Source organism: Eublepharis macularius, chromosome 8 (assembly GCF_028583425.1).
Source record: "Eublepharis macularius isolate TG4126 chromosome 8, MPM_Emac_v1.0, whole genome shotgun sequence".
NCBI classification, from domain to species: domain Eukaryota; kingdom Metazoa; phylum Chordata; class Lepidosauria; order Squamata; family Eublepharidae; genus Eublepharis; species Eublepharis macularius.
In genome coordinates this window covers 34,468,865-34,484,964 of record NC_072797.1, presented here as the reverse complement: position 1 = coordinate 34,484,964, position 16,100 = coordinate 34,468,865, and the positions used below count along the sequence as shown (strand labels likewise).

The 16,100-nt window shown below is 41.9% G+C and overlaps 1 protein-coding gene across 1 annotated transcript in view; it reads right to left on the bottom strand.

The window, feature by feature from the left end:
• IPO11 (importin 11) overlaps positions 1-14,459 on the bottom strand; it is a 268,026-nt gene extending 253,567 nt beyond the window's left edge. Inside the window, exon 1 of the mRNA XM_054986572.1 lies at positions 14,454-14,459. The gene's annotated coding sequence lies outside the window, so the exon portion shown is untranslated. The remainder of the gene's footprint in view (positions 1-14,453) is intronic.
• Between the last annotated feature and the right edge of the window lie 1,641 nt (positions 14,460-16,100).

The window sequence follows — 16,100 nt, the reverse complement described above, 5'->3', positions numbered from 1 at the left end:
GTTCATAACCATTCCAGGATAGCTTTTTGTTTATAAATAGTGCCAAGAGGCCTATGAGTCAGGTTAGGGCTGTGTTGTCTGAGGTATATGTGTTGCTCATTGCTAATTACATCACAGGCAATATCCATGCACTTTCCTTCTAAACACCGAACACACCCTGTGGAGGGAATTTCCCATTTCCTGTGGTGCTCTACTCTAAAGATCAAGCATGTAACAAATGAGTATGCATTCTGTCGACAGACAGACAGACAGAGAAATTTTTATTGCTTCTGTAATCCAACTTCTTTCTGTCATGGAACTCATAGGATTCCTGGTACTGACCATCCTGGCCTGGTTGGCGATCACATGCCTCCAGATGTAGCCTGTGAACAATGGAACAATGGAGCATTACTTATCCTGATTTTTCAGGACAGAGGAGGGCCACAAACATATCTAAAATAAATAATTTAAACACATTAGTTAATCCATCCTCAGTCTTTCAAATGGTTGAAGAGTATATTTTTAAATTCCTCCATCCCCTGTTATTTTCTTATTGCTTATATGCGTTGTTGCTGTTTTTTAAATTTGTAACTCCCAGTAGATTTCCAATCATTAGTGTAAACAAATGGGCTCAACAGTAAATAATGATCCAGCTAAAACTATCTCATTTTATAGTGATCTGATTTATTAGAAAAAAATATTGTCATAGTGATTACCACTGGGATTTTATTTCAATTGCTCTTTTTCAAAACATTGCCAGAAGTTTTACTATATTCATAATGAATTAGAAATATTGAACACAATTATAATACCTCAGGCAGTACAACTGTTCAAAGGAACATGACTGCTTATTGGATGCTATGCAGCTAGCTCCAGTGCAGCTGAATCTAGATCTACTTTTGATCTACAAGCAAATGAAAACTGTTGTTGGGTGGCAAGACATTCCTGAGCAGCCATTATAGAGTAAAAACAAAAGAAAAAGGACAAAATGAAACAAAAAGCACAAAATACCTACTATACAGTCATTTCAGCATGAATGCCTATGGGAACAGCGTGGTCTTCATCTGCCTTCAAAAATTTAACAAGGATGAATCTAAACATACATTCAAGAGGACTAGGCCAGAAACAACTGGAAGCCAATAACATTGGATTAAAGTTGATGTCATATGGTTGTAGAGAATAGGCCACATCAGACAGACAGTGTCAAATGGAGCCAATTGACATATCCAAGCACCTTTCAATGGCAGCCCCAAGTAGCATGTGTTGCAGTAGTTAAGTCTAAAAGTCAGCAAAGCATGTATAACTGCAGCCTGTCTTCTGAAAACAGTTTCAGCACAAAACACTTCTGAAAGCAAGACCAAACCTTTTCTTCTTCCACCAAGCATAGATTTTCCCCAAATGTTTGGGGTTTATAATCCCAATCAGCTGTGCCTTTGGCATTATTTCTTTCCAAATTACATTTTTTCCAGGTAACAGTGACATTATCCATTATCATATACTCAGTTACATCTGGATGTGTCATAACGTCAGTGAGGGCAAATAAACCAAATTGAGAGTGAAGGCAATTATATATTCCCTTCATTCTGCTTGAACCTCATTGGCTCTCAGTGATGTCAAATATGAGAGGATACACGATGAAATCACTATTAGACATGGGCATGAACCAAAAAACCCCCGAACCATGAGGTTCGTGGATTTTCACGAACCAGGAACCACAAACTGGCACGGAACTGAGGCCAGTTACGAACCTGTTCGTGGTTCGTGGGGTTTAAATACCCCTTTCTGGCTGCCTAGCAGCGTCAGGGAAATGGGGAAATTAATGGTTTAAAGGGCCCTTTCCTGCCTTGCAAGTGGCAGGTCCCTTTAAACTATCATCTGGCAGGTGGCGGGGGGAACCCCCTCGCTGCCTGCCAGATGATAGTTTAAAGGGACCTGCCCATGGCAGGGACCTTTAAACTGCTCAAACCCCAGCCCCCACCACCCCACCTCCACCCTCAGCCCCTCAGCCCCCCAGCCCCCAGCTCCCTACTTACCTTCCCCTGTGGTGCACGGTGTCCTCCCTCTCCTCCTGCGAGGGGTAGGAAGGCCATTTTTGGCCTCCTCTGTCCCTCTGTGGGCCTGCAGGGCAGTGGAGGAGTTAGAAAACAGCCTTCTTGCCTCTCAAATGGCCTCCATGGCGGGGATCCCCCCCTGCCGCCTGCCAGCTGATAGTTTAAAGGGACCTGCTGCTTGCAAGCTGCAGGAAAAAATTAAATGGCCATTTCCTTGGAGGGGAGAACCCCCTCGCTGCCTGCCAGATGATAGTTTAAAGGGACCTGCCCATGGCAGGGACCTTTAAACTGCCCAAACCCCAGCCCCCTCCACCCCACCTCCACCCACTGCCCCACAGCCCCCAGCTCCCCACTTACCTTCCCTTACTTACATTTCCTTGGGGAAATGGCCATTTAAACTGTCCCTTTCCCAATACGACCCAAACAAATCTGAACCAGTAACCAGTTTGTGGAAGTTCGTAGAAAGGAGCTTCCACAAACGGTGGTTTGCGAACCACGAATTGGCCTGGTTTGTGCGGTTTTTTGAGTCGTAATTGGATTCATGCCTATCTCTAATCACTATTAATCAGAGGAATATTGGTGATTTGAAGCTGATTAGATAGATGGGGGACAGTCTGATAGGTGGGGTATCCCTCTCTTTACAGCATCCCCCGATGAAAGAGCAGCTAGAAAATTCTCCCATAGGAAGACTCCTAAAATGTTTGAGGAAAGGACATTTTTTGAAAATCACCTACTCTTTTGGCTCCACCTCAGTTGATACTAATAACAAACAGGTTCTTTGTCTCTAGCACAAAATGCTATTTTTGTACACCTCATCTTGGTTTATATTTGGAAGGTTTGCTGTGATTGCTCCAATGGATCTTAGTATTTGTGACAAATTATTTAGGTAAGCATGATGAAATTCAGACAGGAAGAAACGGAGACAGGTGATGTAGTGGTCATGAGAAGAGGCCTGTGGTATGCCATTGGTCAATTTATTGTTTCATGGTGGTCTGTAACTTTTTTAAACAAGCAGAGCTGTTTTTTTTTAAACAAAATGATCATCATATACAGTTTTCTGCTGGTTGTATCACAGAAAGTGGAGCTGACATTTTTTTTGTCATTCAATAGAACTCAACTTGTTTCCACAGTAGTCATCCAAAACTGCTCATTAGCATAATTCAGCACACATCGAGAGCACTCTTTGCTGATCTAACCTTATGTTGCAAGCACTCCCATTTATTAAACCTCTGACTATCTAAATGCTCTGGATGTCCCCTAGGCTGTGTGGGTAAATGAGGCTGTACTATATCAGGGATCAAATCTACGTTTCTATGCCCTTTTGCCTGTGTTTGTTCTGAAGAAAGCTAACAGCGAGTACAAGCAAATAGTTTTCTAACAGTATAAATTAAACCCATTTAAATAGAAGCTACTTCTGTGTCCATTAACAAATAGGGAGAAGTTTACCAAATTATATTCCCACAATTTGAAGGTTTACTTTCCCTTCCCTCCCCACCCCGACCCCAATCAACTTGGCAGCTTTCCTTGGGTTTTAAATATTTTTCTGTCAATTGACCTTTTGGCTGCTGGAGAAAAAAGCAGAATCCCACTTTTTCACTCTTGCTCAGACTTCTGTAGACTTGAAACCTCCTTCCAGGCCATCAGCTTCAGCAGAATGAACACTGGCTCAGCTAAAAAAAACAACAACAAAAAATCACCCACTAAAGATGAGCAAGCCAGTCTCTGCCGTCCTCAGAGGCCATCCTCCAGGCCCATAAGCCTCCACAATACCTAAATGTACACCCAAGCTCATTAACTAAGCTCAAGATTCTAGTCTGTCTGCTTTCCAAATATGTATCTTAAAAGAAGAATATATATATATATATATATATATATATGCGAGCTTTTATCTTTTTTCTGTTTGAAAAACCTCAGCTTTTGTTTCTTTTGTATTTCAAACCCTTTTTGAATGAGCATTGTGGTTTTAAAGTCTTCAGGGCATTAAAATCTATATTTCACAGTAACAAGCAAGTACAAATCTCAGGATTTCTAACTGGAATTCTTCACTTCTTGCCTCTTCCCCCCCACCCCCTTTTGCTATTGATGTTTGCAGTTTCAGTTCATTCTAATTATTCCCAGTGGTGGAAAGAGGCAGGTACTCAGTCACCTTCGATGGACGTATAGCTGCCACCACAGCTTTCTCTTGATTATGAAATTTAATGGCTCACATGGGAAAAAATTAGTCTTACTTTTTAAAAAAAATAATAAAGTGTTGACAGTTTGGGGATTAGTACCACAGCTACTTTGTAACTACCAATTCTTTCAGTTGTCATTTCAAATAGTTCACAAGTCTGCTCTTGGCTTACCTTTGGGTAAATTCACTGGCTTTAAGTGGGCTTATACTGCTATATATATATTTTAAAAAGAACAGACATTGCCTTACAGCCCCTGTAAGAGGCTCAGATGTGGAGTGTATAATCAGCTTCCTCAGCAGAGACTGACTACAGAAGGCTTTTCCCTCAGATATGATATTAAGATTTCTCCCATTTTTCTGAGGCACCAGCGATTGCCACAACTGGAGACAGGATATCATGTCCAATGGTAAAGGACTCAGATATAGTCCCACTGGACAGGATTCATGGAAGAACCCTTTGTTTTTGCTTTCTTCAAGGTGTGGCTGATGATTGGAACTGAGGTCAAAGACAATGACTTTTATGTCCTTAAGTGTGCATGTTTGTGGGCTTGGTGTGGTATGGCTTGCTTTCTTGAGCCTGAACTGATATTAGCCATGATTAGAGATGGGCACGGAATGGGAAAAAATGAAGTTTCGTGGTTTGTCGCGTTCCACGAATCATGAACTTTCACAAAATTGTCCTGTTTTGTGAAACGATTCATTAGGTTCGTGATTTGTCAGATCTGGGGGCTCTACAATGGCCCTGTTTATACACAGAGATGCCAAACTTGCAAGGAGACTTCAAAGGCAACCTCACCCAACAACCTTCCCAGCAAGGACAAGAGTAGAAAATGAGTCTTTTCAGTCTCTTTTGAAGCAGCAGCAAATCCAGCCAAAAGCTCCCAAATCCACTCTCTCTCACTCCAAATCCCAGCAACAGCTCCTCCCTCCCCCTGTCTACTAGAACTGAAAGCATGAGGCAGAGAGCTGTGCCATATATAAGAAACGCTCACACAGAGCAGAACAGGAGCTCTCTGGTTGGCAAACAGACCTGCCTAACAGATGGTTGTTGTGGATTTTCCGGGCTGTATCGCTGTGGTCTTGGCATTGTAGTTCCTGACGTTTCTCCAGCAGCTGTGACTGGCATCTTCAGAGGTGTAGCACCGAAATACAGAGATCTCTCAGTGTCAAACTCAGATCTCAGACTGAGAGATCTCTGTCTTTTGGTGCTACACCTCTGAAGATGCCAGTCACAGCTGCTGGCGAAACGTCAGGAACTACAGTGCCAAGACCACGGCAATACAGCCCGGAAAATCCACAACAACCATCGCTCTCCAGCTATGAAAGCCTTCGACAATATATCTGCCTAACAGAGTTTGGAGGGATGAGATTGGTGTTCTCATGGCTACTGAAGGCCCATGTCCCCCTGCTCATTGCTCTCATAGAACAGAATGGGAACTCTCAAGTTGGCAAGGAGAGCTGCCCATCAAGGTTATGTGGGCTAAGATTGGGGTTTCCACAGCAACAAAAGGTCTGGAGACATTCTGGGCCTATGTTGCCTAGGGAATCAATGGATCAGCACCAGCCTGTCTGGCATCATAAAGCATTCATGAATAGAATGAATCGGCCCCCAAAGTTGTGATTTCATGAAAAACGCGGCCCCACGAAACGCGTTTTCACGATACACAAAATGGCCCAATTTGTCATGAAAATTGAATTATATTTTGATTCGTGCCCATATCTAGCCATGATAGCTAAATTCTGGGGAAGAATCTGGGAACAGTCAGTGTAGTGTGGAGGCTGGATTAGGGATATGTACCTGGAAAACTGGCATTTTTCAGATTCAGGTTTCAGGAAGGGCATAAGTACGGTGTTCAGATCCCCAAAACCATTTTGTGTTTTTTCCCCCAGCATTATAGAATTATTTGGGTTCCATTATTCCCCAGGGGAACTATTTTCAAGGGGATGGAGTGGCTGTTTTTCAACCAAATGAGACCAAAGTTGCAGAGGACCCAGTGCTAGTGTCCACTAAGGACACCTCCAAATTTCAAGTGAACTGAACCAAGAGATCCAATTCTACAGCTCCTGAATAAGGTGCCCCCAGCCATCCTACTTTCTTAATGATTGGACAGACAGTTCAAATGCTCCCTCTATTTCCTAAGACAGTTTCCTCCTTCCCTTCACTCCTGTTGCTGTGGAACCCTGAAAAATTAAAGAAAAACAGGCCCAGGAGCCTTAACAGGGAAGCCACAAATATTCCCAATTTTTTTCAGTATTTTTCAGGGATTGGTATCTGGAATTCTAGAATCCCGATATCCTTTCAGCTGACGAGCATATGCCCCAAAATATCAATAAAGTATTTTGGGGGTAGATTTTCAGCCTATGAATGTTCAAGGGCACATCTCTACATTGGAGTGCTGGGCTAGGATCTGGTAGAGCCAGGTTTGAATCCTTACTCATGGGCCCAGTTCTATGACCCCTGAACAAGATGCCCCATATTTGTCTCCATTGTTTCCTATGAGGGAAAAAAATTCTGTGCCAATAGCCAAATACACAAGATCAACCACTGGCCAAAGGCCTTGAAGTGCAAGCATAACCAACAAGCCCAAGAGAACTAATGTCAAACCAGAGAATTCAAGCGAAACCAACTTAAGCAAGGGACACTGTTCCCAGTAAAACAAACATATTAAACTGCAGAAGATCAAGTTTGGGAGTCTTCAAAGGCTGGCACTGGATATTCCCAAATATTTCAGAATTTTTTGAAACCCACTTTTTAGTATTCCAAAACATCCATTTATCACTCTGGATACTTGAATATATCCAAAACATACCAATAAGGCATTTTTCATATATACATATATATACCCAGTTCCTGTGATGAATGTTGACAGCATCCTGGGATCTTTGAATCAATCATTTTTATGGTTAAAGACCAGCAGAATAAAACATACCATAACAGAATAGTTATAAGAATATATATACAACCATTACATTAAGAAATCTAAAAAAGAAAATAACAAATATGTTTCTCTAAATCAACACTGTGCCTCGGTAAATTCTGGCAGCTGCACAGAATCTAATAACTCTATCAAAGGTTCCAGGCTCAAGAAATCCTGGGATTTTTTGGAGGATAAGCATGATAAATATATATCTAAGAATAGAAGATGCAGGGTATGTTTTAAGAATTTGGGATGGAGATGAAAAAAATTGCATGTGGGAATGTTTTCCCCCATTGAAATCAATACAGATATTGCCTGAATGTAAGATCAACTAGTAACACAGGCTGCAATTATATTAAAAAAACCCAAGCAACAGATTTAGCAAAGAAAACTCGCCAAACCTTACCCTGACTTACATTTCTGTGCACATCCCTGTTGCTTGATGACCCTCATCACTCCCTTAGCAGTGCCAAATCACAATATTTCAGTATTAAAATTATCTTGACAGGGTACACCTAGCAACCTTATCCCATCTTAGCCCCCTGGGCCCAATCCCAAGTCTTTCCACGTTCTCTTGCCTGGATACTAGCTTCCTGGCAAAAGCACACAGCCCCCTCCAGTCTCATAGCTATATGGGAGGTTTTAGCACAGTTTGTGCCAGTCTGACCTTCTCCTAGGATCCTCTAATTCACCCTACTTCAATGGCTCCAGTCCTTCAAGCTTCCTTACTCCCTAGGCCTGTTGCCCCACAGAGCTGTTTGGGCCCCTGGTATTTTCCCATGCAAACTGGACTGCAAACATTGACAGTTTTTTCCTGCATGTTTGGGATTGTCATAATATTCTGCACCATCATAGCAGCTTAGGCAATCATTGTCAAAAATCTTCAGTGCCATGATGAGCATAATATAATTCATATAATGTTTAAGCTGGGACAATGGAATTAGGTAGCATGTTGTTTTGTGTTTCTTTTCCTAGATTCCTGGTTCTTTTCTATTTTCCATAAATATAGAACCCTTTTCTTTGTTCAAGATTTACTTCTTTGCCTCAGGTTAATTCAAGAATCTCTAACCACATAAGCCTCCTACAGCTTTTTATATAATATCTTTATAAGAGTGGGCATTTGAGTTTGAAATGCTATATGTTAAATAAGAGTTCAATGCACAGTCTTAGTTAGGGAAAATATATATTTGTATTACCAGGTGATAAATGGGCAACAGAAAATGATGACTAGAAGGAAAGGCCATGAAGTTACACAGTGCAGTCCCTCTTGAAGACTGGAGGCATTCCCAGACATTGCTCACACATTTCCAGACATATTGTTGCTGCCATTAGGAAAGAAACTTTCTTTTCTGGAGGTGGGAGAAATTACCAGAAAAGCAGGTAACGTGTTCACATTTCCATGCATATTACTAGATGTTGTATGAAATTCAGGCCATGTACAATCACAGAGGATGCAATTAGCCAGCACTCTGTTTATTTGGTTCTTGTTCTTTTCTGTTTTTCATAGAAAGGTAATGCATCCAAATAAGGGACCTATCAGAGTTCTGAAGATCCAAGGTATCCATTCTGTTCCATGAAGCAAGAAAGGGATGCAATACTAGCTATTCCCTTTAAAATCGGTTAAAATAAGGAGCAGCTGGTAACTTTAATATACATAGGAGAATATACTATGAAGTAAACCCCCAACTTCAGAAAACTCTTGTATGGCAGGGCCTATAAAGACTGCAGATCACACTTGTTGTACACAATGACATTTATTTGGATGTTAGTTGCAAATTCCCTACTGGGCACTCAATTTTCAAACATGCAAAGCTCTGATCTTGAGTAACATTAATGGGCACCACTACAAAGCAGATACCATGGGGGGGGGGGAATCACAAAGTGTCTGTCATTGGGCAAGGTCATCACCCATAGGGGCCAGGAACAACTCTTGCTTTTTCATTTGTTTTCAGTTTCCAAAGGGGGTGGGGGTGGCTGTCTACATGGCCATAGGGAGAGGTTGCCAAGCCCAGAGACATAAGAAAGCCTATGTCTATGGCTGAGTTGTGGGTGCATGACCATGACACACCTGTCTGGGAAGAGCTCAGCACTCTACTAGTCAATCAGCTACTAGGGAGCAACCTGAAGATCCCCCGTTTTTTCTTTCATTGAAGATCCTTTGTATTCTACCCTGTTTGCCTGCCTGAGGTGGGTAAACCCTTGCCATTGTGAGAAATTGAACAGCAGGAAAGGAGCAGGGAAATGGCCGGAAATAGGCCTCCACAATGATGCTCTACCAGAGGAGACATTCCTAGAGAATCACTAGAACTGATATAGGCTTCCCAAATTCCATCCTCCCCAGGTACTGCACTCAAAATCTCCTGGACTCTCCTGATACAGTGCTGGCAATACCACACACAAAATTTAAGGAGAAAGGGGGCACCACAAAGCACATATGCACAACATTGGATATCACTAGCTTATAAAATTCTGAAGGCTTATATGGGACATTGGGTGAGATTTCCAAATTACCATCCCTCCCAATTCCTCACAGTCCCCAGGATTGTAAACTTCACACTTCATTTGACAGAGGGTTTTTTAGCCCTATAATACTGGAGCCTTCAAACTGTGCCCCAAATCAATTAATAGATAACCTTTAAGTTTTTCACTTCTTATATTTATACTTCAGCCTTCTACTGAGGTACTCAAGTGAGTTTACAAAAGTGAAAATGCTGTTTGCTCTTCCCCCACCCTGGTGAAGCCCAGACCTGACTTGAGGACCCACATTTTATTTTATTATAATATTAGCATTTTACAAATACTGGGAAGATACAATCATGGATCTCTTAGCATTCATCCATCTTGGTCCTAAAAAGTAGTCCAGGGGACAAAAAGAGCTAAGTTTCTATGATATTACTAATAATTAATTGCAGAGAAAAGAAACTTTTAAAGGGGGAAAGAATATTAGTGTACGTCAAGAACAGAAAGCAATGCAAAATAGAGGCATTTTATTTCAATATGGCTGGGAAAAAAGAAGCACAAACAGCTCTGCAAAGCAGGGATGAAGAATGGAGGAGCCTGCTTCAGAGATTTCCTTTGTTTTAATGTTACATTTTGTATTTTATGAAGCAAATGCTTGCACAAGCATTACTGGTATTGTCAGTAATACTGTAACATTTGTCTTCCGTCCCTTTGTTGCTCAGGGAACTTGTTGAATTTTCAGCACATTGACTCTTGCCATTTGTTTCATAGACCACAGCTGTAAAGTGCTGCAACAGAGCCAATTTGGACTAGGAGAGAAATGCTATCTAAATGAAGTTTCCCCAAACAACATTTCCAAATAGGTTTAGGCCCACTTTGCTTATTTGGAATTGAAGACAACCAGATTCAAAACTTTGTTTACTGGGTTAGTTTAGGCCAGGGCTTTTTTCCAGCTGGAACACGGTGGAATGGAGTTCCTGAACCTCTTGAAAAAGGTCACATGGCTGATGGCCCCACCCCCTGATCTCCAGACAGAGGGGAGTTTATCTTGCCCTCCATGCAATTCCCTCTGTCTGGAGATCAGGGGGCGGGGCCACCAGCCATGTGACCATTTTCTCTGAGGGCAACCCACTGAGTTCCACCACCTCTTTTCCCAGAAAAAAAGCCCTGGTTTAGGCAAACCTCATATCTCAGTTTGGGGCATATCTCAGTGTTTGGGAAAGCCATGGTTGAAGGATGGGGTCAATAACATAAACAAAAAAGATATTCCATCCCCAAAGAAAAAATATTTTATTGATAAGTTTGCAAGGGCAATATGATGCTTCTTAAACCTTTCTTCTTTTCATTCCCTTTCTCTCAACCACATTCCTTCCCCCTGCTTTGGATACCAACCTCAAGACTGTTCCTGGATAGGGTTGCCAGGTTGAGCTTGGCAACCATCAGGAGATCTGGGGAGCAGGAACATGGGGGCATGTGACGTTGACAACATTGCCAATGCCTCTACGTCACTTCTGGTTTTACCATAACGTTTCTGGTGACTCCTAGAGCTACCTACTGTCCCTTTCAGGTTGTATCTGGAAGTGACACACAGGCACAGAGACCAGTAACATTTCCTCTTTCTTTCTTGCACTGCCAATTGGAGCAGTGGCAGGCAATGTAAAGAACTCCCAGGAGATTGTCCTCCATAAGGAGGCACATGATAAGCCTAGTCCTGGAATTTTCCCAGAACAGCAGCTGATCTCCAGATAATGGGGATCTGTTTCCCTGGAAAAAAATGGCTGCTTTTGAGAGAGAGAGAGAGAGAGAGAGAGAGAGAGAGAGAGAGAGAGAGAGAGAGAGAGAGAGAGAGAGAGAGAGAGAGAGAGAGAGAATAGATTGTATGGCATCACATCTCTAGTGAGCTTCCTCACAAATGGCCCTCCCAGGCACTACTTCCCAGTTATCCAGGAATAATCCAGTTACCCAGAGTTGGCAACCTACCCCCAGCCCATTCCAAAGACACCTTCCAATCAGGCTGCATTCAGGCATCACTAACAAACCACTTTTTTGTGATGTGAATAATCACACAAATCTTCCAGTTCATGCACTCCCTCTCCCTGACTCCTGTGTTCCTGTGTGGAGGTGAGATTGAACACTTCCTGGTTTAGGATGTCTTCAAATTAATGAGTTTCTTTTGATGTACAAATGTGAGTGCTACAACTGTGGTCTATTTATTGTATACATTACAATGGAGTACTCTGTGTGTATTAATTTAGATTTGTAGTGTGGAGTTAGGATTGCCAGGCCCCTTATCCTCCCGGTTGGAGCAGAGGGACCTGGTGCTTACTCGGGAGAACCTCCTCAACTGCATGCTTTGTGTGCACACACTCCTGGCAGGCACAATGATGTCACTTCCAAAAGTGATGTCATCACACCAGGCAGTGGGCATGCTCCTGCCCTTCATAGGTGCCAATTTGAAAGTGATGTTGTTACGGCCAGTGGGAGCTCACCCGCTGCACGCTGGCCTGGGAAGTTTTTTGCCTCCCAGGCCAATTCACCAGGTCTTTTTCTGCCAGCCAGGTGAGTGGCAACAGGGAGCAGAGGCTTGGAGCGGGGGATTCCCCACCCCCACCAGGGGAACTGGTGGCCCGATATAGAGTCAGTTAATTAGAATTGTAGACTGCTTGGGCTCCCTTGTTCTGAAACCAGTTGCTCTCATCCCTGTATCTTCTTGTTAATAAATGAATGCTGTTTTGAATGCACCCTTCTCTGCTGTGTGAACCTAACAGCAGCACCCTGAGTGCATACCCTATTCTTAATTTACAAGCAAAAAAGAACATCGCATGGTGTCAGAAGTGGTCCTGTTACTTCTTTGCTACTTCAGCAATGTATAAGAAGATTCCAAATTATACCTTTTATTTAATAATTGAGCATTTCAAGCCTCTATCAGGCTTCTCTTTTGTTGGGAATTTAGGGGAGAACTGAAGACATGGGGAACAGAAATTAGAACTGTACCTAGTAGTCAGAAAGGCTGATTAAGACTGAGTCTGAGGATTATAAAATTGCAGTCTTGCTTCACTGCATAGGCGGAAAAGCCCTTGAGATTTATAATAACATGCAAAGGGTGTTTGCAGACCTTGACAATAAAACTTTAGCAGAGGTTTTAACAGCCTTCAAATCTTACTGTGAACGCAGGAAAAATCCTGTGTCTGAGAGATAAGAGTTCTGTCTATTACAATATAATGAGGCTGCTGGAACAGATGATTTTGTGACTGAGCTAAGAGGGAAAATGGCCAGCATTGTGAGGATGGCTCATTTAGAACCCTAAGGAAAGGGACAAGGTTGAGTTCAGCATAACTGATTGCAAACTTAAGGAAAAACTTTTAGAAAAAACTTCACTCACCCTTAAATAGGCTATGGATACTTGGAAAATAACTTTTACTAGTGCCCTGGCTAGAGGTATGTCTGCATAGATAAGTGCACAGTATTATATCTGGGCCACAAAAATGTGAAGAACAAATACTGGATGGGGGATACACTTCTGGGTAGTAGTGTATGTGAAAGAGATCTTGGGGTAAGAGTGGACTGTAAACTAAATATGAGCAGTCAGTGTGGTGGCAAAGAAGGAAATCTCAGTCTTGGGTTGTATCAAAAGGGTCATTGCATCGAAATCGCAGGAGGTCATAGGTGGAATCAGCTGCCTAGGGAGGTGGTGAGCTCCCCTTCACTGGCAGTTTTCAAGAAGAGGCTGGATGAATATTTGTCAGGGATGCTTTAGGCTCATCCTGCATTGGGCAGGGGGTTGGACTAGAAGGTCTGTATGGCCCCTTCCAACTCTGTGATTCTGTGTTGAGTTGCAGATGACATGATGACATACTGGGATTTGTTTCTTGACCACAAACAGGGTTCTGTACAAGGTTTAAACTGCGGTTTAGAATCCTTGTTCAGGAGCCAGGAATACCCTCAGTTTGTTGAAGCACCTGAACTTGGGTGGCACAATAAATTTGGTATTGATCAAACAGAGATAACCTAGATTGTGGATCTGCATGCAAAGGGAAGGGGAGGGTGGAAGAGAGATGGAACACATAATAATAACTTTGCAGTGACAACAGACAGCCTATCTCAGGGATTACACCTGCAGTTCTGCAGCTTTTTAACTATAGAAAGCTATTTTCAGAAATCTGTCTTTCTTTTTGTACTACTATTGACCAAGAAGTGACCTTTCTCTCCTTGCACTGCATTGATCCAACATCTATATGTAGCAACTCAACAACCTGTCCCTTAAAATTATGTAGGTTCTTCCTCAAAATGTGGGAATTTTGACTAGACAAATATTGACTGGTTACAAGCCTGATTGGCTATCCTGATAATTTTTCTCTCCCAGTCTTCGTACAGTGTTATGGTTTTCAGATATTTGACTTTTCTAACATTTCCTCTCATGTTTTAGGTTGCTTTTGTGCTTATGGAATCAAACATTTCCTTGTACTTTGCCCTTATCAAACAAACCTTTTTATGGAAGTCTGTTTAATGGCAGTCAAACGTAATTTCCATCTGTTAAGGTCATGCTGATCTCTTCAAAGGTTAGGAGATATGCTAGTATAAGTCTGGCTTTTTGGCATAGTTACACTTTGGCTTTTAAAACTAATCCTTGTAGGGAGTAAGATATGTCAAAGAAGCATTATGCAGTTTCTGTTAAACGTGTCAGTCACAACATAGCTTTTAAAACCAGGAGATCACATAGACCTCTACTCTGTGCTTTTGTTATTCATATACATGTGTAAAAGAAATATTTGTCATTTATATATGTCATCAAGAATTTTACAATCACATAATATCAGTGTTAAGACTTTCTTGCTAACAAATGAGAGAACAGCATTATACACATTTACACACATCATAGAAAACCACAATTAAGGAGATGGGAACATACCTCTTTTTCATTTCTTATTGTTTTCATAAACCTTTGCCAGTTCTCATTGTGTTCCTAATCTTGTTATTTTTACACCAGATAATTACACCATTTATGTACTACCGAGGCAAAATAAGTTGTCAGTAATAATAATTCTATCATGTTTTGTTACTATAGTCAAGAGGGGTAGGGAGGATCCCATGTCAGAAACGGAGATTTTTAAAAATCAAAATGGTGTTTTTATGACGTCCCTAAACATAATCCAAAGCCTTGTATCCTGAGCATTTTATCCCATAGTTAGGAAACAATAGTATAGAGTCCAAGTTTAATTGCTACGTGCTCATGTTCTTACAACTCTTATCACTCAGCCAGGGTATCTGTGGATAAGGGGTGAATGTGAATGCCATTGAAAAGTTGCAGTTATAAAGATAAGAGAGTTTAGCATTTCCAGAACTGTTGAGATTTGAAAAAGGCTCATTGGGACTTCCATTGTTTTTAGAAAAGGCCTTACATGGGCAGTTGAACTGTGCTCTAATTGTCTGTTAAATCCTAGTGCTATCATATATCCTCACAGTAGAACATATTGCCTAGGAGGCCCACCAACCTGTGAACAGAACATTGAAATTGTAGGGGGGGGGCATTTCAGTAAAGTATGCAAGCCACAAGGCACAGTCATACAACAAAGATTTAATGAAAGATGGATGAGAGATGATGTTGATATCAATGGAAAAGAGTGCTCCAAGGACATTTGGTGAGACTGGGTTTGAAGAAATTTCAGAGGAACTTAAAAGAAGCTCCAAGAATGATTGCCAGAAGGGGAAATTCCATCAACTGCAGAATCCAAATTATATTATTGATAATTTATTAGATGTTGATTAGTTTTCTTCTCAAGAACCAGTGTATCAGTCTGAAAGTTATGTCACTCTTGGTCTTCTTTAGTTGTTACAATAGAAAAGAGCAAGAGTCCAGTAGCACCTATAAGACTAACAAAATTTGTGGTAGGGTATGAGCTTTTGTGAGCCACAGCTCAATTACACATACCAAAAGCCAACCTACCACACATACTGGGAGCGTGCCCTACCCACAATCCTCCTATGTGTGGTCATCATGTTGTGCGTACGGGGGCAACATGAGTTTTACCATGTATATATAGTCTCAATACAAGTGAATGCCTGAAAAATCGATGGTTGTTGTGGGTTTTCCGGGCTGTATTGCCGTGGTCTTGGCATTGTAGTTCCTGACGTTTCACCAGCAGCTGTGGCTGGCATCTTCAGAGGTGTAGCACCAAAAGACAAAGATCTCTGTCTTTTGGTGCTACACCTCTGAAGATGCCAGCCACAGCTGCTGGCGAAACGTCAGGAACTACAATGCCAAGACCATGGCAATACAGCCCGGAAAACCCACAACAACCATCGTTCTCCGGCCGTGAAAGCCTTCGACAATACACCTGAAAAATCCTTTGGTCAGTTGGTACATACTAGAGCTGTACACACATGGTAAATATTCAGTTGCCCCTGTTCCCACAATATGGCAACCATCTGTAGGACAGACAGTAGAGTAGTGCATACTCCCTATATGCATGGTTGATATGCTCCCAGTATGTGCTATCATTACAACTGGAAAAGGGCCTA